At 40.4% G+C, this 24,811-nt stretch overlaps 1 long non-coding RNA gene across 1 annotated transcript in view; it reads right to left on the reverse strand.

Annotated features, from left to right (window-relative positions):
* Positions 1-24,811, reverse strand: part of LOC103277748 (uncharacterized) — an 88,844-nt gene that overhangs the window by 18,960 nt on the left and 45,073 nt on the right. The window contains exon 2 of the long non-coding RNA XR_505648.3: positions 8,615-8,727. This is a non-coding gene — a long non-coding RNA (uncharacterized LOC103277748). The remainder of the gene's footprint in view (positions 1-8,614; positions 8,728-24,811) is intronic.

The raw sequence follows: 24,811 nt of genomic DNA on the forward strand, positions 1-24,811 counted from the left end.
ACCTGTTGATTTAAGGCAAAATCAAGGGTTTTCTCAAGAAAGGGGATGTCAGAAGTAGCTTGCCTTTCTCTGAATCCAACCTACTAAACTCTAGAGGTGTGTGTGAAATGTTTTCCTTCGTTTCCTTCGTACTGTCATTTATGTGTTTTAAATGCAATTTTTTTATCCTGTATTTTTGTTTTAATTGCTATATTGTATTACTGTTTTATCTTTTTATAGTGTGATTTGTATTATGTTGCCTATATTTTGTCCTATGTTGTTTGGGCCTCTGCCCCATGTAAGCCACCCCGAGTCCCCGCGGGGAGATGGTGGCGGGGTATAAATAAAGTTTTATTATTATTATTATTATTATTGTTTTGACCGTTCGTTTACACAAAACAAATGGTGACATTTTCATAAGAAATGAGGAAACGACATAAAAATGAAAGCCGCAGCTATCGTGCTTGCTTTCATTATCTTTTCATACTGACAGAGGGCTGCTGCTTTCCACTACAGCTGATGTGTATGTACCAATGGGTGTTAATAATAATATTAATATAAATAATGATAGTTACTCTGGCATCCTAAGCTGAGTCTGAAAGAGGAGTGCCTCCCAATTACATCCGATACGTATCAATGGGTCTTGATGATAATATTTATATTAATATCATGAACAGCAGTTATTCTGGTACCCTAAACCGAGTCTGGGAGGGCAGTTCCACCCAATTCCATCCAGTGTGGATTGATGGGTCTTGATGGTAATATTTACATTAATATCAAGAATAGCAGTTATTCTGGCACCCTAAGCTGAGTCTGAGATAGCAGTGCCTCCTTATGACAAGTGTTGAATACAAACATGTGTAATTGTGCTGGTCTCAGCAGGGCCACTCAAAACATACATCACAGCTTCCCAGGCAAGATGTTTCAAATGCATGTTTCAATCCTTGCAAATATGCATCTAGAACCCCCACCCCACCCCTGAGGAAAAGCAGGAAGCAGTAATGAGCTAGAAAGTATTTATTAAAATATTTATACCCCACCTTACATCAGGGGATGTCATCTGATACAAAAAGGACTAAGTATCTCTCATGTCCTTCCATGCTCAAAATTCCACCTTGTAGAGGTTCCTTTTTGTAAGAATAAACTCACTTACATCTGATGTGGATCAATGGGTCTTGATAATAAGAATAATATTAATAACAATAGTACTCTGGGGAAGACTTAAATGTTTTAAAAGTTGGTGGGCTAAAAGGGGTCGAAATCCCTCCCTGTGTGGTGAATTTCACCACTCTAGCCTAAAAACCGAGCAGGGGGAGGGGTGTGAGCCTCAGAAGCTCTCCCATTGCAGCCAATGGTCTGAACATTTTTATTTCTTTCGTAAGCCAAATGAAAATTTGTGTCGTGTAGGTGGCCCGTATTTGTTAGCAGGACAAGAATATGAAAATGAGATGACACAAATGAAACTACACAAAATGAACAGCAAATCTATACAAATGCACACCTCTACTAGCCTCATCCAAAGGCTAATGTTTTGACCCAGCTTAGCTGCCAAGATCAGATGGAATCTGTTGCCTTCAGGGTATTTAGGCTTTTTACCTCAAAGTATAGTGCATTAAAATATTTTACAAAAAAGAAAAGGAAGAAATTAGTTCAATCAGATTTCATGGTTATTCCATAGATATAATTTTTATGGTTGTTATAGATATCACTGGATCCATGGGAATTTAGGAAGGTGGTTGGTGCATTTTAAATTTTCTCCCTTCTGGAGATCTCTAGTGTGTCCTTCTAGGTTAAAAGGTAAAGGTTTTCCCCTGACGTTAAGTCCAGTCGTGACCAACTCTGAGGGTTGGCGCTCATCTCAATTTCCATAAAACTGTTGCAATTCGCTTTCACTTCCTGCTTGCAAAAAGAGCTCTTTTTGCAAGCAGTCCCCACTAACCAAAATATCAATATAGATCCCCTCCCGAGTTGCGGATCTTCATGAGCTTGGACGAGGCGATCCGAGATCACCTCGTGAATGGGAAACTGAAGTTCTTTCAACTGCAGATTTTGGGAACCCCCCCCCCCTTCGGATCTCAGTATCCACAACTTCACCGATTTGCTCTGGACCAATTTCATTCTGCTCAGGAGCCCTTTCTAAGTGTAACTGCTATCTCGATTTTTGCCACAATGGCCCCGATTCACCTCCTCATGCTCTGAGTGGTGTTTTTATGAATGAAGCTTTGCCTTTTATGAATGAGCAAAACAAAAGGTGCGTGTCTCCTTTGCTAGGAGGGACCCCCAAATCTTTGATCTCCACTTCACTATTGGATCCATAAAAGGAAAAAAGTGTGTGCTGAGAGATTATGGAGAAGGAAAAATTCTAGTACCAGCTCTGATACAGAATTATTTCATATTAACTTGTGTAAATATTCACCTACATTTTAGATTGTGATGTCAAGCTTACAGGTATTTATACACATTCAGTTGGGAGAGTGAGGTAGAGTATAATGAGATACAGAAATATGCAAATGGTAAGATTGCCCATCAATCTGTGTGAGATGATAGAGCTCTTTGAAGTAGTTGTCCATTAGTACTGATGATTCTTGAAATCAACAAATGTACATAATATTAATATCAAAAACAAAAAATGTTCAGATCAAAAATCAATTCATCTGAAATAAGTTGTTCGATTTTTGTGTGTGTCTACCACAAAGCTTTCTTCCCTCCTTTTTTCTTTCCCTTTCTGCTGAAACACATTCAACTACCTCTTTGAAAACTATTGAATCTGTGAAATTTATATCAGTGTTGATTCAAGAGATCCATTTAATATTGACTTTGATTAATATTGATCCAATGAGTCTACTCTATTTGGACATGAATTTGGATGTAGGTTTCTATCACAAAAGTATATAACAATAAAATCTAAAGATGCAATAATAATATACAATAAAGACCTCATGCTGGTTATGATCACTTGAACACTAAAACTTCCAGGATAATAAAACCACTAGAGATAGTAAGATGCCTGGGAAAGTAAAATATATTTGCTTGGTCGCTAGTAATGCTAACTTAGGTATATGTGTCTTTTCCTGACAAGGAATTCCTGGAATTTCTTCAGTCAATAGTGTTACCAGGTGAGTGTACAGCGGAATCAGCAGCGTCCAGTTAACACCATGTGCAAAAGACTCAGACCAGGCAGAGGAATTGAAAGAACAAAAGGAACTTTACTCTTGCTTGTTGAGTTGAAATATAAAACAGTTCTGCAATCGTACAATGTCCATGTAGTTACATAAAATCAATAACTAATCAATCAGCATTCAAATATATACAGCATAGCATATTCAAATTACTACTTGACCGTAGCTAGAGAGCATTTCTTTCCTGTGCTCTCTCTTGAAACTCAAATTCCCAACTGACAATCTCAGCCATCTGCCAGCAAACAGATACATTGTTTTAGGCGTGGCTTTGCCTCTGCAAAAAGGCTGAGCTCTTTTTCAGAGATTTTTTGCAAACCAACTTTGCAGGGATTTCTTTACACACACACATATAGCAATTTGGCGCAATAAATAGTAAACCCAATGAAACCATCAGGTCATAGAAATCTACCATACTTCTCTTAAGTACATTGCCAGTGCCACTCTTCTCAGATCATTTATTTAATCATGTATGCAGATTATTTCATATATAATTTCTGAAAATCCTGCAGATAACAATACCTTACAATACAAACCTTGATATCCTATAAATCAATGTAGATTACTATTTACAAAGTTTAAAAAAAAACTTAACTAGCCACTGAGATAATGAAGATAATGAAGAGATTATTCCTTTCTGTTGTCTTTGAACCAAACAGAAGACTGATATATGAAGCTGGCAGCACTAAGCCAGGCTTACAGGCATGATTGCAGTCCTGACTGTGGCTCAGGCCTTAAATCTCAGGTAGGAAAGTTCCAGCCTGCACCTCAGCCAGGGACCCAATTCTGTTGTCAGGTCCCTGGCATACTGAAGTGTAGGGAATCTGCTCCATCCTCAGGGTAGGTTAAGAACCAAGCCTAACAACTCCAGGGGTTCCTGGATGACACAGATTATCTAGATCCATCCCAATCTGGTGTCGGGTTATCTTTTCCCGTTGTGCTGTGGGTCAGTTTTCCACCAGAAAAAGTACCAAGACACACGCTGATAGATTCCAACAGATTTTATTGTACAGAATACCAGAACCTTCTCTTTAGCCCATTTATATAGGGGCTCTCAGATACCAGAGGGTAATTGAGGTTTTATGGCTGGCCCGTTTTATGGCTGGCATCTGTTCTTTGTCAGCCGACCGGAGATGTCAAAGATTGGAGATCATGACATCTGGGTTCAGCCCTGGTTATGGGACCAAGACCAGGGTCCTATTGGTCGCCTTGGTGGATGATAAATATACAGAACTAGATAGGGGGAGTGTGTGCCTTCTGATTCTCTTAGACCTCTCAGCAGCTTTCAGTACCCTCAACCATGGTATCCTTCTGGACCGCCTCGCAGGAATGGGACTTGGAAGCACTGTGCTACAGTGGTTCCGGTCCTTCCTAGAGGGTTGGGTTCAGAAGGTTGCGCAGGGGGACTTCTGCTTGACCTCATGGACTTTGTTTTGTGGGGTTCTGCAGGGTTTAGTTTTGTTCCCCATGTTGTTTAACATCTACATGCAACCACTGGGAAAGATTATCAGAAGTTTTGGAGTTTGGTGCTATCTGTAGGCAAATGGCACCCAACTCTACAATTTGTTTCCATCTCATGCCAAAGATGCTGTCCTGATCCTGAACCAGTTCCTGTCAGCTGTGATGGACTGGAGGAGGATGAACAAATTGAAAATGAAATCAGACAAGATAGAGATACTACTGGTCAGTTGGAGGACTGATCAGGGTATTAAGTTGCAACCTGTGCTGGATGGGGTCACACTCTCTCTGAAGGTGCAGGTTCACAGTCTGGGGGCCTCCTGGACTGGAGGCCCAGGTGTTGACGGTGGCCAGGGGGGCCTTCGCTTGTGTGTCAACTGTGCTTGTACCTTGAAAAGCCCAATCTGGCCATGGTGGTACACACCTTAGTCGCATCACACTCTATGTGGGGCTGCCCCAGAAGAGTGTTTGGGAACTTCAACTGGTCTGAAGGTCAGCTGCTAGACTGCTTATGGGAGTGGGATATAGAGAAATAACTACTTGGCTCCTAAAGCAGCTACACTGGCTTCCAGTTTGTTTCTGGATGCAATTAAAGGTGTTGGATTTAGCCTATAAAGCTCTAAACGGTTAGGGCCCAGCCTACTTGAGGGACTGTATCTCCTCCTACCAACCCACTCAAGCCCTGAGATCATCAGGAGAGGCTCTTCTCTCGGTCCCACTGCCGTCGCAGGTTGGTGGGAACAAGAGAGAGGGCCTTTTCAGTGATGCCCCACAGCTCTGGAACTCCCTTCCTAGAGAGGTATGATCAGCCCCTTCCTTACTTACTGGCCTTTCGGTCACAAATTAAAACCTTTTTGTGGAGCCAGGCCTTCTCCAATTAATGATAATAGGCACTGCTAGTAATATTTACCTCTGAATGCTTTACTGGTCCTGGCAACTGTAACATGGCCTAATGAAAAATAGAGTGTCTTAGGAGTTTGTATAACTTATTTTTACAAATAACCTCAGTGGCCAGAGGTTAGGGATATTTTTAATAGTATTGTTGTAAGTTATTCACGGTGCTCCATGCAGTCATGCCGACCACATGACTTTGGAGGAGTCTACAGACAACGCTGGGTCTTCGGCTTAGAAATGGAAATGAGCACCAACCCCCACAGTCAGACATGACTGGACGTAATGTCAGGGGAAACCTTTACCTTACTTAAGTTATTAATTTGTTGTATATGTGGTGTTCAAATTGGGTTATTTCTTTAAATTGGGTTATGATGTTTTAGTTGATAATGTATTTTATGTATTGATGCCCAGGGCTGTAGCCAGAAAAAAAAATGGGGAGGGGGTTGAAAATTTCAGGGGGGGGTTGAACCCCTAGCACCCCCCAGCCCCACTACAAACCTGTCAATATCTGCTTGAGATAGTGCCTGGAGGGACTCTTAATGTTTTGCGTCTCATAGATTTAGCATGGGGATTTGGTTAACCAGTTAAAATTCATGAGTAAACCAGGTTTTTTTTATAACCTGAAAAATTTCGGGGGGGGGGGTTTGAACCCCCCCCTCTCGCTACAGGCCTGGATGTATATGTATTTGTATTTTCAAACTTTTGTACGCCACTTTGAATCCCTGGTGGCAAAGCGGATTAACCCACTGAGCTGCTGAACTTGCTGACCGAAAGGTCGGCGGTTTGAATCTGGGAAATGGGGTGTTAGCGACAGCTTCTGCCAACCTAGCAGTTTGAAAGCATGCAAATGTGAGTAGATCAATGGTTACTGCTTCGGTGGGAAGGTAACGGTGTTCCATGCAGTCATGCAAGCCTATGACATTGGAGGTGTCTACAGGCAATGCCAGCTCTTTAGCTTAGAAATGGAGATGCGCACCCACCCCCAGAGTCGGACACAACTAGACTTAATGTCAGGGGGAAACCTTTACCTTTACCTTTACCTTTACCTTTGAACCCACTCAAGGGAAAAAGTAGGATAGAAATGAATAAATCATAATAAAAATAATAAGGTGGAATTCAATGTTTTATTTTAGCTCTCACTGTAAAAACACTGCCTCCAAACATGAGGATAAGGACAAGGAATTCATGTCCTTTCAAAAGTTACAAGTGCCATCATTGCTCACCACAGGCTGAGATTGATTGAAGCTGTCCCAATAAAAATTGGAGAGGCAAGAGCACACTTTGAGGTCCCTTCCACACTGCCCCTATATCCCAGGATCTGATCCCAGATTATCTGTTTATCCCAGGTTATATAGCAGTGGATACTCAGTTTAAAGCAGATAATTTGGAATCAGATCCTGGGATAGAGGGGCAGTGTGGAAGAGGCCTGAGGGGAAGTGTGTTGTGCTTTTGTGAGAAGATAGGAGAAAGCTGTAGGGAGAGGAGAATGAGCACAACTACAATGTTTGCATTGGTTTCTTGTGCCCATTGCAAATTAAGCAAACTGACACATGGCTTCTGATATACTTTCATTTTTATAAAATATTTAGATACTTTGAAACTTTATTTATGATGGAAATAATAACATCTGATGAAATTGACAGTTCCCTATTCCCCCCCCCCCCCCTGCTCCTAAGCAGCTGTTGAGATTTTAATTACTGCTGGGCTGCTGGATAGCATCTCCTGTATGTAGCGATGGAGTTTTGGCCAGGAACCCAAATGAAGTCTGCTGCAGAAAATGTGGTATGTGCTGAACACATCCAAGTATGGAAATTGTCTTTCAGAGAAAAGTATCACTAAGGTATAAAATGTTTTCAGTGTCTCCTATGCTTTCCATTGACATTTAAGGATTTGTTTGAACTGTCTCTAAGAATCAACCTGCATTTTGTCTTTAGATTATTCTTTACTAGAGAATTATGTGTTTAGTTAAAGGAAAAAGAACTGCTTGGTTTAAGAATCAATATTGTTCTTGCTGTTTAGAGTCAGGGAACCAATGCTGACTGGATGAGGTCTGGGTATTCAATCTGGATCTCCTGTCTATCTTTTAGCATTCCAGAAAGCTTCCATGTGCCAAAAGCCACAACTCTTCCTGCACCTTAATCACTGCCCTCAGTCAGAAGTTAGGGTGAGACAAGACAAAGGTACCATATTATCATGCATTGCAGTTCTCCATTTTGAAAATAGACCTTTCCTTTTTTCTGTATTCTTCAGTATAGACCTCATTTGTTCACATACAAATCCATTCATTTATAAACAAGTGTGTTATTTGTAACATATGTGATATAATAACATTTTTTGAAGAGCAGTTATCCTTAAGCACGATCATCTAGAACCTATCTGAAAGATAGGACCAGAATTACTGAAGCACAGTGCCTCCAGTTTCCAAGCCCTTCAGGCACTAGAGTAGAATACCATAGTTGACAGTATAACAGGTACCAACAAGTACACATCCCCTATGCTGATACCCAGTTGAAGATGATCCAGTAAGAAGACCATAACTTGCTCTGAATCCAGTTTGTAATGAGTCTAGAAAACCTTTGTCAGACTGCCTGGAGGTGGAAGGAAATTGCTCTCTCCATCCTCATGCCCCAAAATGAAGATTAAGTACTGACTTTAATTTATTAATGTCCAGGGGTTCTAGAGAGCGCTTTTCAAAAAAGCTTTGCACCATTGCTTCTTTTAAACAAAATGGAAAACTTCTGTTCCTAAGAGATGCATTATGTTGTTGGCCAAATTTCAACACATCTTATCTCTGGATGGCCAGCCAAGGATAACAGGGACTGAGAGAACATGTCCTCCTGACTTGTCCTAGCAGTTTGTTTATGTTTTCCAGAATTACCAGCTGAAAGGGATTGCCTGTAATCCTACTTAATGATTCGCTGAACACCCCATAATCAAATCTTGCTATGATAGATTTTATCTATGGAAATATTGTTAAAAGCATCACAGCAAAGTGCAAATGATTCCAAAACTGGATTCATGGGGGAAGGTTCCTCATCACCCTGAATAGTTCAGTTGGATGTAAAATCACCACAGTTCCAATATGTGCAAAGCACAAAGCTTGTTACCTGGGTTGGCAGGATGACATGAATGTAAGATAGGGATAAATCATCTCTCCTTCTACTGTAACAATATGGCCATATCTCTCTCTGATATGGAAAGTCATATTGTATCCCATTTCCTGTAAAACAAGGAAAACAATCCCTATAACAACTATAAATGTAAACAATATGATTAACAATTGTCACCGTTTAATAATTACCAACGATTCTCAATCTAGACATACTATTAAGGTGAAGTCTTGGAGTACTTCTGTGAGCCACCCTGAGTCCCTTCGGGGAGATGGTGGCAGGGTACAAATAAAGATTTATTATTATTATTATTATTATTATTATTATTATTATTATTATTATTATTAAGATTTATTATAGCAAACAAGATTGTGCCAGGCTTTGCGTTGACCACCACATGGTCTTACAGCTGCCACTCCTATGGCAAGTTAGATTCATCAGTGTTGTTATGATTGATATCCCTATATAAGTATACACACAGATAACATTCTCAAAGTATACTAACATACAACAACACTACATGGCACATGCAATGCAATACAAACACAATTGTCCACTCACTTCAGTTTTCTCACTCTTATTACTACCCCTTAGACCTCCACCTCAGTTTTTCTAATGAATTTGTTGCCCCTTGCTGCCAGCCTTCAATCAGTGTGCAATGCTTATTGGCAATAAGAACCCATCCAGACACCAAACCTTTGGCACTACCCTTGGGCCATTGCCCTATACAACTGCCTTGGGCCTTCTGATGATGATAAAAGAGAAAGGTGGCTAGTTGAAATTTACATTGGGTTTGCCAAGGTTGAACTACGCCAAGGACAACTAAAGTCGGAAGAAGAGAGAAAACTGGGAACATTTATGAGCATTTGTCGATGCCAAATTAAGATGCCAAATAGTTGGACAGAACTACAATGACCTATTTTGATCCCCCAATTTTGACAGCACAAGGCATCTTCTTAACTAAAAGAGATCCTTTGTGTTCTGGAGAACAGGTGGAACTCTTTCAACATAGTATGGATGCGAAGAAAGTATAAATAGGAAGGTAGTAGGGAAGAATTGCTTTTGGGTGTGATTGGTATTATGGATTGATGGTGATAAATGGAAGCTCTTATGTGTGCCCGTGATCCAGAGTCATCCGCAGAACAATAACATGCCACTCAGGTTTGCAGAACAAAAATACAAGAAATTCACTGATTCCAAAAGATTTTTTTTAAAAAAAACAGTAGTATTTACAATGGTCCCTCTTATCTCTAACAGAAGTTCGCAGTCATAAACAGTCCTTTCTCGGTCCACAAATCTGCTTCAGAGAAGAATACAGTCCTGGTTCTTCACCCTCCTTTCTCAGCAGCAAACAGGCCTCAAAATAGCAAAGCCTCTCTGAGTACACTGCTCTCTTCACCAGCAATAATCAGTCAGCACTGAAAAACTTGTCAAAACTGATTCTGCAGCAGCAGAACAGAAACAAATCAATCCTCAGGCTCAGCCAATCGGTTTGCAAAGGCACAGTGCCTTTGCAAACCATGACAATTGGTTAGGCAGGAAGACTTGGGAAGAAGACTGGCTTTTATGCATCACAGAATAAGATTACCGGGGATATTATATAATAGAGATGTGCATAACATTTTTTCCTTCGTTTTCTTCGTGCTATCGTTTTGTTTCGACCGTTCGTCTACACAAAACGAATGAAGACATTTGTGTAGGAAACGAAAGACGACACGAAAATGAAAGCCACACAGTCATCGTGCTTGCTTTTGTTTTCCTTTTGTTTTGGCCCCATAACAATAAACAGGTCCTGACAGAGGTCTGCTTTCCCATTACTGCTGATATGTACCAATGGGTGTTAATAATAATATGAATATAAATAACGATAGTTACTCTGGTACTCTGAGTCTGAAAGAGGTCTTCTTCCCCATTACATCTGATGTGTACCAATGGGTCTTAATAATAATATTAATATTAAGAGCAACAGTTATTTTGGATCCTAAGCTGGGTCTGAGAGAGGAGTACCTCGCCATTACATCTGATGTGTACCAATGGGTCTTAATAATAATATTAATATTAAGAACAACAGTTATTCTGGGACCCTAAGCTGAGTCTGAGAGAGGGCTGCTTTCCCATGACAGCTGATGTGTGCCAATGGGTGTTGTTGTTATTATTATTATTATTATTATTATTATTATTATCAATAATAATAATAATAATAACCATAGTACTCTGGTGGGCTAAAAGGGGTTGCAATGCCCTCCCTGTGTGGTGATTTTCACCCATCTATCCCAAAAACCGAGCCGGGGGGGGGGGGGGTGGTGAGCCTCGGAAGCCCTCCCATTGCAGCCAATATCTGAAAATTTTCATTTTTTGTAAGACAGACAAAAATTCTGTTTGTATAGTCGCCCCATTTTCATTAGTGGAAACAAATACGAAAATGAGATTAAACTAATGAAACTACACAAAGCGAACAGCAATTCCATACAAAAGCCCAACACTATTATATAAGTGATTGCCATACTCTTTCTATCATGGGAAAGAGGCATTGAAAGCTCTGGTGTGCACTCAAGATGAGATAACTGGGCAAATAGTTTTGGTGACTGCAATCTCTGGAATAAAGAGGCCTTGTCATCTTTCAAGTAGTTTTATTTGCATTGAAAATCATGATGGTGGCAGCTCTTTCCTTAACTTTGTCTGGAGTTTTGTATCTTGGTTCAGACACTATGATGTGAAATTACATTGGCGAGTGGATTTTCTAGTACAGCAACTTTGTGCTTTGGCTTTGAACATTCTTACACAGCAGGCAGATGGGAACAATTTCAGCAGATGACTGACAAAAGCTTTTATTTATCTATTTTCTTCAAGATCTCTTACAGAGATAGTTTTGATTCACAATGCATTCAATGCAAAGATATTGCTCCTTTTGGTCAATTTAATTAATGGTTTAATCCGACTAGGCAAAACTTGGCTAAGGGGAACACAGAGACCCCCGGGCTCCCTCATGGAAAAGGCAAGGCTCCTGCTTGTGAAATAAAAGCAAAATATAGGAATGAATTAAATGAGGCACTGTCAGCATGAACCCCGAATCAGTGGTGGAAAAGAAAGGAAAACAAATAAAAAAGACAGCTACAAGCAACTGCTTTCGAAAGCATGGAATAGTAATTCAGATGCCAAAAGTTCTGATGCCAACACAGGGTAATTCATAGTACAAAAAAGGGAAAAAAAGCTGCAGAACAACCTGAAGATATTGTGAATTCAAAGCTAAAGATATTTCATTCTCACTGGGAAATAGAATGTTGCTGTTGCTGCTACTGCTGCTAAAGCTGTATCCATGGAAACAGCTAATCGTGTCATGTCTGCAACTTCTGATGCTGAAAGAGTCAGGGGTTGAGGCAAGCAGAGGCCTATTCCCCAGCAGGAGGCTAGAGATGCTGAAGGCCCTTTGTCATCATTCATCAAGTGACAAAAGAGCCAAGGAGAAATTGTACCACTTCCAGCAATTATTAAGTAGGAGATGCTGACCTAAGTAGGCACTGATGTCTAAAGATAGCTGTCTATAAATCTTCATGTCAGTTTTGTTGCTTTCAGCCCTCCCTTTTTCACAACTAGTCATACTCTTTGGCATTAGTGATTTACTGATCTTGCTGCCTCATTTGGACTTACTGAGTAACTCCTGCATCAGCTGATGATCTCTCTTTTTCTTCCCTCTTTATCTTGCTGGATGTCTTGTGACTGACTTGGACTGAATTAACTACTTCACTGCTTTTGTTTTCTAACTACCTGTTTCCTGGAACAATTTCTGACTGAAACAGCAGACAAACCAGAAGTATTCACACTAGCCATTGAAGGAAAACAAATAAATAAAAAGCAAAATTTAAACAAGGAACAAATATTCATGGTGGTTGGTTACACCATTGTCAGAGGGTGTTGCCCAGTTTCCTTATCTTCTGTAGGGTGTCCTGGTCAGCTCTTGAGAATGAGGACTAGGAGTTGCTGGAAGGGACAGGGTGGAGTTGGAGATCAGCAGCTCCCAGCAGCCCCCTCCCCCTTAATCTAGCTTACCTATTAGAGGAAAGAAACCTTCAGTGGTAGCCACCACTTCCCAGCAGTTAGATCAAGCATCAGAACAGGCTGGTGAAGAGTTAAATGCACCTTCCCTTTAAAAATGCAGGGAACAGTGTGCAGAGGCCTGCAGGTCTGCCCGATTAGCAGAAAAACGAGGTTTACACAGGCAACACCTGAAAGCATAGGATAAAAACCCTCAAAGTGAAGGCTTGTGGTGGAGACAACATTGTTGCTTTGTGGTGTGGAATCTTCTTATTCTGGTCTTTATCAGCTTGGTTGAACCTGGACTATGATCTTGACTACCATATTTTGGTTCCTGGCTTCAATTTCTCACTCTGGCGTTGTTGACCTGGGACTGTGATTGTGACTTGTGTTTGTTTGTGACAGAACTCTGAAACTCCTCCGCATGACTATAGCAAATTGGATTCAGGAGTTTGGATTTATCTCAGCTTTATCAGCTTGTGTGTGTGTGCATACTCTAATACGGATCTACAGGAATTTGGGGCTTTTCTGTTAACAAATCATGGTTTTGTTTTGTTCTGTTGCACGTGAAACCTCTGGATAACCAGGATTTGGCAAAACATGATACGGAGAGAGATTTCCAAAATGGTTGTTTCAGATTCCACCTCTAAATTTACTCATCCTTGGCAAAGTCAGAGGTGCCAGCAAAGCTCTAAGCATATAAGGTTTTGGGTCTGGCTCCCAAAGTGGACTGCCATACAACAGCCAGTCTGGTTAAGTATGAAAAGGCTCCTCTCCAGAGGTCCTTTCACATGACACCATTGTAGCACTATAATTCCATCTTAATTGCTATGGGTGCATCCCATGGAATCGTGAAGTTTATAGTCTTCTGAGGCATTGAAGTAATTTAATTAATAATTCTAAGTGTCCTTCCCACATTGCCATTCCAAAATTTCTACAGGACAGAAACAAAGCAGTTAAAGTAGAATCATAGAACTGTGTTGAGAGGGAGATCTCTGGTATAAAATAGTAGATATGCATGCAACAATTGCAGGCTGAATTGGGGAAAGGACTTCTTGCATCAGTGAGATCATATATTTAGAAGAAAAACAGTCAACATACAGGTACAACAATCAGATTGGCAAAAGCTGTCTATCAAGTCAGATTTGTTTCAGACCAACTTTCCCCTCCAAAATGTGAAAGAAGGAAAATAAATTTGCATTAAGATTTTATGAATGTATACAACTTATTTAATCACAGAGTTAGTGACCACCAAGTCCAACCCTCAGGCATGCAGGAGCACACAATCAAAGCATTCCAATAGATGGCCATCCAGCCTGTTAAAAAGCAGATTTCACAACGCTCAGAAGAAGCATGTTCCACCATTGAACAGCACTTGTTGATCCCTCTACAATGACAATTTAATGCAGTTTTAAATCTGTATTGAAGAAAGCAGTTTGACTTTGCAGATGATTACACATGAAATCCTAGGATCAATTTGAAGCTCGAATGGTGATTGCACAAACTACAGAGCAATGATGTGCTTTAAGGGCGGAAAAAGTACTTCTCGTACTTTTGAGACGCAATAGTTAAGCAAAGCACATATCCATGTTCTCTAGGCCATAATGCAGCAATTAAGCTTTGTGGCACATTTGGGGAAATACATGTGAAATACACATGACCATATGTGCCACAAAGTTGCATTGTTGCATGTGGGGAAAAAATTAGGACATTCTTTCATCAGTGGTGGACCTGTGAGAAATTAAAAGAATTTTGGAAGACAATACATCAAATAACACAGGAAATCATAGGAATCAAATTTAAATTAGATCCTGAAATGTTTTTACTAAGCTTTAAAAATTAAAAAAAAAAATGAAGACAGAATATTTTTCTACATAATCACAGCGGCCAGACTAACAATAGCGAAAGTCTGGAAAGGGAAAAAACTTCCCACTCCCGAGGAATGGTTAATCAGAATTTTGGACATTATACAAATGGATAAGCTAACACAAAAAAATAAGAGAGAGCAAAAATGAAACAGACTGGACAAAATTCACAAAATTCTTAATAAAAAGAATGGATTTCACGATAGACTTTTCTATAATATAAAATGGTTTAAAGGAAAAGAGACTAAGGGAAAATACAAATATGTAGTAAACGAAAGAGAAAACTCCGAAGTCAAGATGGGAAGCCAACCAATTTGGTTGTTTGTTTTTTTTTACTGTCTTTTCTTTACTTTTTTTTCTTTCTTCTGTTTTCTTTCCTTGCCTATCTTCAGAACTCCTTCACCCCACAATCTCCCCACTCACTTTCCTATCATTATATTGTTCCATCACTTTTGATGTATTATGTTTTCTTTATAAAATAAAAAATAATACGCATTATGGCCTAGTGAATATGGAGATGTGCTTTGCTTAACTATTGTGCCTCAAAAGTACGAGAAGCAGAGGCTGCTCCTGCTTGATACACCTCTATTCTGTTTGCTGTATTTTGCAACACTGGTGATAAGCTGTTGCCAAGCAACAGTGCAGTCTTTCTTCTCTTTCTATTTGGTGTTGCAGCCAAGCAGCCTACTAAGGGAGGAGAACTACTGCACAGTTGCATGGGCAATGCAAGGATGCCTGCCTCTCTAACTATTTGAGGCAGAAACAATTTGATTGCTATCCATTTGTGTAAAAGAAGCAAAACAAAATACTGAGGTGCCATTTTCAGGAACCCTTTGGCCCTTGTTTTCTTCTCTTTTTTCTGTCAACCATTAGCTTGAAAAATTCCCCATTAATGAACTAAATATTATATTGTAGACCAATGTTTTTCTGGTTTTGGAGGGAAAGATGATTTGCAGGGAATTTATTTAGCAGGTGACTACTGCAATAATGTCAGTAAAATTAACTAGTAACCAGGATGGATTGATATGACAGTTTCCTACAGTGTTTCTCACTAAGTTTCAGAGATCCCATTTGAATTCTGATGTTAATAGAATCAAAAACAGCAGTGGTGAGGGTGAGTCTACACCAGCCAAAAGAATTGGGGTGCAGTACAGAATAGTCTGCTCCAAATCTGTCCCAGAATCACCATGGGAGTATCACACATACCCTGTTTCCCCTAAAATAAGACATCCCCAGAAAATAAGACCTAGCAGAGGTTTTGCTGAATTGCTAAATATAAGACCTTCCCCGAAAGTAAGACCTAGCAAAGTTTTTGTTTGGAAGCATGCCCGCTGAACAGAACACCAGAGCATGCAGAATTGGTAAATGTACTTGTTGTACATGGAAATAATGGTAGTAACAAGAAATTCTTGATAGGATTCACAGTTTGTCTGGTTATGCTGGTTTGTGATGACAACTACTGTACTGTATATAATAAACGTTCAATTTTTGTTCAACAAGAAATGTGAATTCTTCTTCATGGAAAAATAAGACATCCCCTGAAAATAAGACCTAACGCATCTTTGGGAGCAAAAATTAATATAAGACACTGTCTTATTTTCAGAGATACAGGGTATGCTGTCAAGATATTGCTCTGTCCTTTTGGGGATCATTAACACTTTCTCACCAGCTTTCTGGTGAGATCACAATGGGGCAACTGCCATGTGATCAATCCCTTCCACATTGATCACATGGCTGGGTACCTCATTGTAACCTCACCACAATTTGTTGGGTGCTAGATTTGGCAGGTAAAACAGAGGTGTGTGTTTTTGATATGCAGACGCTCAATTGACCTGGATTCAGCTTGATCCAGCTGCACACACATCAAAAACACTGGGAGTCACTGGAGTTTGCTGGAAGGTCTGGAGTGAACTGCTAGTCTTCCTATGATAGAATAAAGGCTAGAAGAAGTTCTTATTTATTTATTTATTCATTTACAACATTTCTACCCCGCCCTTCTCACCCGAGGGGACTCAGGGCGGCTTACAACAACCGGCAAAATTCAATGCCAAACAGATCAATAAAACAGCAACACATTTAAAACCATTAACAACTATTCATAAAATACAACACATAAAACACATAAAATACATTAGTCAGCTAAAACATATAGTTACTTAAAACCACTTTTCCACTTATGCTGTGGAACAGATCATACACCATCTGGACTGATCAGAGCAGGTTTGAGGTGAGTACATTTCTTTTGTCCTTGTGTTGATGAGGAGACATTAGCCTGATTCTCTGGTTCAGCACAAGCCAGTTATATGAAATAGATTCTGATTTGGTGCTTGAACTTTGTGACATTCCCCTCCCCTACTCAACACAATCCCATGATTTTGTTTACAGCTACAAAAAGGAGTTGAGTTGCTTCTAATGTTGTTATTGCAATCTAAATTCACTGTATTATGGATAATAAGGCATTAATGACAAGTAACTTGGGTTACTTCTAAGTTCATCATAATAATTATTTCATAGCAAAAACCTCATGGCAACCGTATCCCCATGAATGAACCCATAGCAACCGAGCAATTTCTCCACCAATCATAATGTCATAGTGAAATAACTGTAATTGAATATATAAAAAATCACCAATTACTTTGTAGCAATGCCACCCATTTGGTACTGGCAACGCATTTCAACCCACTCTCTCTATATATTATGACCAATGAGTACCACAAAACAAGCAGCCTTCCCTCTGGTGGGAGAGCAAAGGTCTTATTTTGCCCCTGGTAGGCAATGTCATTTCATCTCCTGATCTCTTACAACTCAAAAAGTAGAGGCATGGGCAACCATTGAAAGGACCATACCAATGACTTTTGAGATGTAGAATTATTTTGTAATACAAACTTCAGCATTCTAAAGGCAAGAAGGCATACAAATTGAAGAAAGACTCAAATTGAACTGACATGATAGGAGTGGGGAATCTTAAAATTTTCCTCCAATGTAAGGACTAGTTTTATCAAGGATGATGCTCATTCAGACACATATGTGGCAAATATGTGGCAAAGCAATAAGAAGACAATGTGGACAGTTTTGAATTTTGGACGATTTTGGATAGGATGCTTGACCTATAGTGAGTTTGTAATATTTGCATTAACTTGGCAGTTTGGAATTAGGAAAACATAGAATCATAGAGTTGGAAGAGACCTTGTGGGCCATCCAGTCCAAACTCCTCCCAAGAAGCACCCCTGACAGATGGATATCCAGCCTCTGTTTAAAAGCCTCCAAAGAAGGAGCCTCCACCACACTCCAGGGAAGAGAGTTCCATTGCTGAATAGCTCTCACAGTTAGGAAGTTTTTCTGAATGTTCAGGTAGAATCTCCTTTCCTGAAGTTTGAAGCCATTGTTCCATGTCCTAGTCTCCTGGGCAGCAGAAAACAAGCTTGTTCACTCCTCCCTATGACGTCCCCTCACACATTTATACAAGATGATCATGCCTCCTTTCATTCTTCTCTTCTGCAGGCTAAACATGCCTAGCTCTTTAAACCGTTCCTCATAGGGCTTGTTTTTCAGACCCTTGATCATTTTAGTTGCCCTCCTCTGGACATATTCCAGCTTGTTGGCATCCCCCTTAAATCGCGATGCCCAGAATTGGACACAGTATTCCAGGTGTAGTCTGACCAAGGCAGAATAGAGGGGTAGCATGACTTCCTTGGATCTAGACACTAGATTACTATGTATGCAGGCCAAAATGCCATTGGCTTTTTAAGCAATTGCATCACATTGCTGGCTCATGTTTAACTGGTTGTCCACAAGGACTCCAAGATCTTTTTCACATGTACTGCTGTCGAGCCAGACATTCTCTGTTCTGTATCTTTGCATTTCATTTTTTCTGCCTAATGAAATAAAGGAAATGATTTCAGAATGAATTTTCCTGTTATTAACCTGCTTGCCTAGTTCTCATTATTAATTGGAGGAGATGGCTCACACTCTGGTATATGTGTGCTTCTTCTCTATATAGCATTTGGGAGCCCATCATTTATCAACCTTGTCCTAGAAGAGATGCCCCTTGGACCAGAAGCTCCACAGCCAGGTGTTAAGGAGTGTCCAAAAGCTATTTTGCAGTTCAGATAGTTGCCCAGGCAGTCAGCATATCAGCAGCAGCGCCCTGTAGTCCTGAGGGGTGCTGCTTTTACCTTGTCAGCCAAAAACTACCTTGCTGGTGATCTTGCTTCTGATGAGGACAAAACAAGACATCCAGCCATGTGATTACCAGAAGAAACATTACTAGACAGGATTTATTGAATAGTTACTTCTGCCTGGTGAAACAGTAGTAGTTTTTTTGATATGTATATTTATTTTCAGTATTTATATTCTGTCCTTCTCACCCCGAAGGGGACTCAGGGCGGATTACAATGAACACGTATATGGCAAACATTCAATGCCAACAGACAAACAACATACAGTATAGACAGACACAGAAGCATTTAACATTTTTCCAGCTTCACGATTCTGGCCACAGGGGGAGCTGTTGCTTCACCGTCCACTAGTGGCTGTACTTCCTAATTCCTTTCCTGGCAGTTTTATGGTGTTGTAAATTAGTTAAATTAGCCTCCCGCATAAAGCGTACCTAAATTTCCCCTACTTGACAGATGCAACTGTCTTTCATGGCTGCATAGGTCAACAGCAAGCCGGGCTATTTAATGGTTGGGGGGGCTTAACCCGACCCGGGCTTTGAACTCATGACCTCTCGGTCAGTAGTGATTTATTGCAGCTGGTTACTAGATCATACCAGATACAGCTCAATCAATTGGCCAACACATCAAAGACATAATGGGCTACTTGGAGTTTCATCTTCTTGTGATGGATTAAATGCTGGCAGCAGCACTTCTGCTCTGGGAACTACCACACATTGTGTGGACTGCTCACAGCACGTTCAAGGTGAGAACATTTTATTTGGCATGTGTAGATATAGGGAAGCTTTTGGGAAGTTCTGAAATTGTACCCTGTTCCAGCTTAGAGCAGTCACCATGATAAGCTAACTTTTTGAAATTTTGGCAGTTTAGATAGTGTCAAATTGCACAAATTCTGCAGTATAGATGCACCCTTAGATATCTGAAAGGTAGAACATGATTGTTGTATTATTTTCCCTATTCATTGTCCTGCAAGGCATGTTATAAATGTTGATGTTGACACTCTATCCTAAAAGAAACTGTGGTACTTTGAACAGCAGCCAAAGGAGTTTATTGCAAACCAGACCAAAATCTGCACTGTGGAATTATTTGTATTTCTACTTGTTTGCCCTAATTACAGCATGAAAATTTGTGAGTGTGGGAGGTAAAAGCTGCTCCTGAAAGAAGGGGTGGGTTTTACATTTTCAGCATACGTATTAAATGATGGCTTAAAACAGGAATGGGGGTGGGAATTCACTGCTGGAAAGGAGGGAAAATGGAACAATTTTTATCCTTCTGTTTAAAATGAGCTCACTTCAGCTTCCTTATACCAACAGGGTGGAAATAACTCCCAAGGCAAAGTAAATGGCTTTAATAAACTCTTTTTGCAATCTTCAGCACAAAGAAACTTTTCAAAGGTGCAGAGTGCAATTCCAGAGAGTTGTTAGATACCTTCTTTTTATTATTATTATTATTAACACACTTGCCACTCCAGTTGTCTGCTACTCTGTGTTTTAATGACTCTGACCCTAGCTGAGGATTTGAGAAAGCAATGCTTGGAAACAAATCACTCCTTTCTGCCAAATAGTAAAGGTAAATGTTTCCCCTGACATTAAGTCCAGTCATGTCTGACTGGGGGTTGGTGCTCATCTCCATTTCTAAGCCGAAGAGCCAGCGTTGTCTGTAGACACCACCAAGGTCATGTGGCCGGCATGACTGCATGGAGCGCCGTTACCTTCCTGCCGGAGCGGTACCTATTAATCTACTCACATTGACTTGTTTTTGAACTGCTAGGTTGGCAGAAGCTGGAGCTAACAGCGGGCGCTCACTCCGCTCCCGGGATTTGAACTTGGGACCTTTCAGTCTGCAAGTTCAGCAGCTCAGTGCTTTAACACACTTCGCCACCGGGGCTCCTTTTTGCCAAATAGTCACCTTTTAAAAAATGGAGCTAGGAATGCATTGTCCGTAATCTTGAATTCTTGGTGGATCTATGTATTTGTGTTATGTGCATTTCATTTTCTTTTTCTTTTGCATGCCATCTTTACGCAATAAAATTTATTTTTAAAAATTCACAATCTTTGACACAAAATGCCCTCTAGGGAATTTTAAGTCCATTTTGGGTTAATTTCAACCCAAGACAGACATTTTTTAGAAACCTGAGGTTACTAGGAGGTGTCAAAGAAAGGACTCGCCTGGGGCTAAAATGTTCTGAGAAAGCCGTAAAGTGTGGCAAAAAGCCCCTCCTTAACACCTTAAATGCATTTGTGGACAAACCCCCTCAACAATATTTATTTTTGCAGAACTGGATTCCTACGAAATTCATGGGAAAATTCATTTCTTGATAGGCAACTTGAAGGCGCATAAACATAGGGCACTTTGGGCAGCCCTCCAAGGTCTTCTTGGAGGCCTAATATAGCCCCTACCTTTCCTGCTTGATCTTGGGAGCCTAAATATGGGCAGTGATGGCTTACACAGGAGACCATCAACAAATGCCTGGTTCTGTAGACTATAATTCAGAGGAAAGAACTAACAAAACCACCTCTGAATTATTATTGTCTAGGAAAACCCTATGAAATTCATGGAGTCACCAAAAGTCAATAAGTGACTTTCAGTCACATACATACTGTCAAAGACAGAACGCCACAAGATAAAAGATAACAGAGTTTATTGGAGTTACAGAACTCAAAATGCCCGTAAAAGACAAGGGCTAGGCAAACACTGGCCTTAAAAGTAAAAAGAGACAAGAAAAACATTCAAAAGATAAACCGGATTAAACCGGAGTTTAATCCGGGTAAAATCAAAACAGCTTGCTTCAGCCTGGGAGTAAACAAAACAGAAGCTGGTGAACAAAGAGTTCAAAGGAATGCAACTAATTGGCAGCAGATGCTTCTCTGCTGCCAAAAGCTATGTTTGAGTAACTCTAAAGGTTACTCCTCCACACAGCAGGCAGATTCCCGATACAAACACAGCAGACGAGGGCAGAAGCAGTCAGCGAAGTCCCAATCCGTTCCGAAGGTCGTAAGGTAGATGCAGACGTTTGTAGTTCACCAGTTCCAACACAGGTAGGAGAATCCGAGGCCGTAGTCAGTCAGTCCGTATGTCCAGTACAAGCAGATGGCGTCCGTCAAGAAGACGACGGAAGGTCAAAGGTAGATGCAGACGTTTGTAGTTCACCAGTTCCAACACAGGTAGGAGAATCCGAGGCCGTAGTCAGTCAGTCCGTATGTCCAGTACAAGCAGATGGCGTCCGTCAAGAAGACGACGGAAGGTCAAAGCTATTAAGATTAAGCAGAGGTTGCACAACAAAACCCCACACAATTCCTCCCGCCGTCTGAGCCCAATGTCCAGGATAACTTACGTAGTCAGCAAACGAATCACACCCGTCTTCAGGAAAACTTCCCACACAGATCCCAAGCGTTCGTCCAGATTACCTTGCCCAACGCAATTTGCTATTGCTCCCAAACCCCATTTTATGCCAGTTACAAATCCTCATCACTATCAGCTGTTCTCCTTAGCCCGGGCGTTTCCTCATCACTTTCCTCATCAGAACTGGAACACCTCTGACTACGCCCCACAGCATCCCCAGCTGTGGATCCCGTCCCATCCCTCCAGCTTGCCCATGGGTCTAATCCTGAAGGTCCCCAATCGCCTTCCATACTATCATTGCCAGTGGCACCCAAATCCTCCCTTACCCGAGTCCAATCCATCTCATCCTCTTCCGAGCTAACCATCTCTTCCTCCATCCTCTCAGTAAACCCTTCAAAAGAATCCTCGTCAGATGGTTCTGCAAAGATATCTCGCAGCCGCTTTCTTTCTCGCTCCTCGAGAGTATCTGACTCTCGAGGAGTCTTACGCCCACGTCTCCCAGTAGCAGAGCCATGAGGCTCAACCATAACACATACGCTTCCACAGTTATTCACCTCTGCTGTAGATGTGTCTTTTGTTGTATTGACCCATACTACTATATCGTATAATTAGCTAAATCCTAGGTGGTGACTGTCACAGTAGTTACCATATATACTCAAGTATAAACTGCCAGGAATATAACCTGAGACACCCAATTTTATCACAAAAAACTTGGAAATCCTATTGACTCGAGTATAAGCTGGGGGTGGGAAATGCAGCAGCTACTGGTAAAATTTAAAAATACAAATAAAAATAGATACCAATAAAATTACATTAATTGAGACATCCGTAGGTTAAATGCTTTTGAATATTTACATAAAAGTGTAATTTAAGATAACTTTCCAACTCTTGATTACATCATTTAACCTTCTTCAATGTAAATGTGCTTACGTATCCTTCCAATAATGATAGAGTAAAATAATAAATGTAATAATAACAAGAATATAGTAAAATAATAAATGCAATAATAATAATAATAAGAGAGTAAAATAACAAATGTAATAATAACAATAATACATAGAATAAAATAATAAATATAACAACAACAACAGGTGGGAAGGGAGGAAGCGGGGAAAGGAAGGCACAACAAGCCAGCTGTTCTTTCTTTCCCTCCTTCTTTTTTGTTTTCTTTCCTTCCATTCCCTCTCTTTCCCATCTTTCCTTTTCTCCTAACTTCCCTCCCACCTCCTTTCCTCCCTTCCTCCTCCCCTTCTTTGCACACAAGAGGAGGAAAGAGAAAGGAAAACACATGCGAGGGGGGGGGGGGAGAAAGGAAGGTGCACATGACAGTGGGGAGGAGAAAGGAAATAGCATGCAAGGGGGGATAAAAAGGAAGGCTCGAGTATAAGCCGAGGGGGCTTTTCCAGCCCTGAAAAGGGGCTGAAAAACTCGGCTCATATTCGAGTATATGCGGTATTAAATCACACATAGATATTGCGTGAGCTAGACCATCCACTTTCCTTCCTTCTTTCCTTGCCTTCTTAACACTCAGGTTATATTAGAACTTAGCATGATTAATTAGATGACAACAGATCCTATAACCAGCTTTATTGAAGCTAAGCAGGTGTGGACAAAGTCAGCAGTTTGAATATGAGGGTACTGAGTATTCTCAAGTAAGAACAGGATGTACTTACACATGCTATTAAAAGCTCATAATTTTTAGCAATCAAACCTATTTAAAGCAAAAAGCTTTGAGAATATTACTGAAGATATATCCAAAGAAGTTTCTGATAATTAAACTTGCTTTATTGTTTTATGTTCTTGCATATTAATTGTACATTTGGGACCTGCTAACATGTTTTCTAGTTTGGTGGAAATATTTTGAGGACTGCAATCTTTACGTCAATTCCTGTGACCATCATCTTTCATGTTATGTCCATTTGATGGGGAAGAGATGAAGGAAGCTCTCTCCTTATCTTTGGCCCATTATGAGAAAGAATAGAATCAGAGTTCAAAGGGACTACAATCCTTGCTATGCGAGAATACACAAATTTAAGACTCCTGACAAATGCCTATCCAACCTATTTAAAGATAGAGAAGCAGTCTGTTCCATTGTCAATAGTTTTTTCAGTAAAAATATTCTTCCTAAAATTTATGTGGAACCTCTCTCTGTGTGTTTTGTCATTTGAATTTATTTGGGTTTAGGTGAAATTCTCAAAATGGTTGTAACTTGCCATTTGGCAAAACAAGTAAACAAATGAACAAAATCTGGCTACCAGTATTAAAAAAAACTCTAAAATCCAAACAGTAGATGGGAACCAACACTCTGAGGGCAGAGGACAGCTAATGACTGAACAAAGGATGCTCCCAGGCAAGAGACAAAACCTTTCCAATGCTAATTAGGGTGATTAACTGAAACATTAATGCTGGCTTCCCAGTGACAAAGGACTCTTGCCACACCCTGGACTCTACACATATATATATTCTTTCCTTTCCTTACTTAGTTTATCCATACCTCACAACCTCTGAGGATGTCTGCCATAGATGTGGGTGAAACGTCAGGAGAGAATACTTCTGGAACATGGCCACACAGCCCGAAAGACAACAACCCTGTGATCCCAGCCATGAAAGCCTTCGACAACACAAGTAAACAAATGCTGTAATTCCTTCAGACCAGATGAGCATGCTAAATGTGAAATAACAAGCACGTTCAGGGTTAGGAAGTATCAAGGTTTGAGGTTTTCTAAAGACAGAAAACCACCAAACCCCTATAGCTCTTTAAAAGCAACAATAAGCAGTGT

This window comes from Anolis carolinensis, chromosome 2 (assembly GCF_035594765.1).
Source record: "Anolis carolinensis isolate JA03-04 chromosome 2, rAnoCar3.1.pri, whole genome shotgun sequence".
NCBI classification, from domain to species: Eukaryota; Metazoa; Chordata; class Lepidosauria; order Squamata; family Dactyloidae; genus Anolis; species Anolis carolinensis.